Below are 2266 nucleotides of genomic sequence, written 5' to 3'. Positions count from 1 at the left end.
AGGCGGGAGAATATGCACCTCTTCTTCCATCCTTCAGATTCTGAACATTTCCATTCAATGTTCAAACATCCTCCACTTTCATCCTCGACCTTCTGACTGAGAAACAAAACACGCAAACACAAACCCTGACTGTGTTCTACAAACAAGCTAAGTTGAAGAAGGTATTCAGCATCTCAGATGCAAAGAACAGAGAGACATCCAAATTACCTTCAGGGAGGAGCTTTTTTTAAGGCTACACAGGTAAGAAAAATAGGAAATTGCTCTCCATCTTGCAAGATGGTCGGTGGAAAAGCTGAGAAGCTGGACACTAAGAAAAAACCTGAAGCTAAGCAGGCCGACGCTGATGGCAAGGTTAAGAACAGTAACCCCAAGGCTAAAATGCCAAAGAAGGGGAAACCCTACTGCAGCCAATAGATACTCTGTCCTAGTCAGAGGGTGTGTGTTCCAGAAAGGCTCTGTGCAATAGGATGTATTCAGCAGCTGGATCCAGGATGGAAAAGAAAAAGGAGAAGATTCTTGCTACTGTCATGAACTGGTTGGTGGTGACCAGAATGGTGGTACTCAAGTGGTTCAACTTGGCCCAATGTCTAGGAATCATCCTGCTGAAGATGTCTTAAAAGCTGTTGAGCCTCGCAAAAAACCTTTCAGTCAGCACGTGAGAAAACCAAGTTGGCATCACTCCTGGGGCCATTTTGATCCTCTTCACTGGGCATCACAGAGGACACCACAAAGGCAAGAGGTGGTTTTCCCGAGGCAGCTGAGTGGTGACTTGCCACTTGTGACTAGACCACTGGCCCTCAGTCCTCTGTGTAGAACACACCAGAAATTTGTCATTGCCACCACCACCCAGACATCTCACGGAGGCGTACTTCAAGAAGAAGAAGCTTCGTAAACCCAGACACCAGCAAGGTGAGTTCTTTGACATGGAGAAGGACAAATTAGAAATCACAGGGCAGCGCCAGGTTGGTCATAAAGCTGTGGACTCACAAATTCTGCCAAAAATCAAAACTGTTCCTCAGCTTCAGGGCTTTTTCTGCCCTTGTTTTCTCTTACAAATGGAGTTTATCCTCACAAACTGGGGTTCTTACGAATTTCTTACAAAGAACCTAATTAAATAACAGACCCATAGGGGGGAAAAAAAAAGAAGGGAACCTGGGTGGCAGAGTCAGTTGAGCATCTGACTCTTGGTTTCAGCTCAGGTTGGGATGTCAGGGTCATGAAATTGAGCCCCACATTGGGCTCCACACTCAGGGCAGAGTCTACTTGGGGTCCCCTCTCCCTCTCCCTCTGGCCCTGTTGCACAGGCTCATGTGGGCATGCACTCTCTCGTTCTCTCTAAATAAATAAATAAGTCTCAAAAAAAAAAAAAAAAAAAAGAAGAAGAAGAAGCAGAAGAAATGATCTGCGAGGCCTTGAGGAACCTGGAATGCCATTCAGGATATAACAGTCATGGGATGTTGCCGCCTGGCTAAGAGGAGGAAACCACTCTATCCTTGAGGATGATGGCAGTAAATCCTGCCTTCCCTCTCTTCCACCCTTCTTCTTCCCTTCCTTCCCTCCCACCTTCCTCCTTTCCTTCCTTCCTTTTTTCCCTTCCTTTGTTTTTGCTGTAAGGTATGATAGTATCCTTAATTTGGGGGAGTATTGCTCTTTTATTAAGATAACACTCTGCAGTGTATCCTTTGAATACATGAAATTAAGGCAGAATCTGAACCGAGAGGCTCACCAAAGAGGTGTTTCATTGCTGAGCACAGTAAGAAGAAAGGGTGTCTTCCTTGAGCAGAGAGATGAGAAATGTCCAGAGGGGTCCCCTGAGACAGAAATCATTTTAGGGACAGTCACCTTTGATATGGAATTCTACTGTGTCCCTGTTCTGGGCTGTCTTTTTTTTTTTTTTTTTAAGATTTTATTTATTTATTTGACAGGGAAAGACATAACAAGAAAGGGAAACAATCAGGGGGAGTGGGAGAGGAAGAAGCAGGCCTCCCGCTGAGCAGGGAGCCTGATGATGGGCCTGATCCTAGGACCCTGAGATCATGACCTGGGTAGAAGGCAGACGCTTAATGACTGAGCACCCAGGTGCCCCTCCCCCTTTTTTGAGAGACAGAGTGCGCACACAAGGGGTGGTAGGGAGGGGCAGAGAGAGCAAGGGAGAGAATCTTAAGCAGACTCCATACTGAGTGTGGAGCCTGACGTGGAGCTTGATCCCATAGCCCTGAGATCATGACCTGAGCCAAAATCAAGAGTCGGATGCTTAACCGACCGA

The 2266-nt window shown here is 46.4% G+C and overlaps 1 pseudogene; it reads left to right on the top strand.

Moving 5' to 3' along the window:
• The first annotated feature begins 276 nt into the window (after nucleotides 1-276).
• LOC123942238 lies at nucleotides 277-1114 on the top strand (annotated as a pseudogene).
• Nucleotides 1115-2266: the final 1152 nt, after the last annotated feature.

Source organism: Meles meles, chromosome 5, assembly GCF_922984935.1.
Source record: "Meles meles chromosome 5, mMelMel3.1 paternal haplotype, whole genome shotgun sequence".
Lineage (NCBI taxonomy): Eukaryota > Metazoa > Chordata > Mammalia > Carnivora > Mustelidae > Meles > Meles meles.
This window is presented reverse-complemented; position numbering and strand designations above follow the sequence as displayed.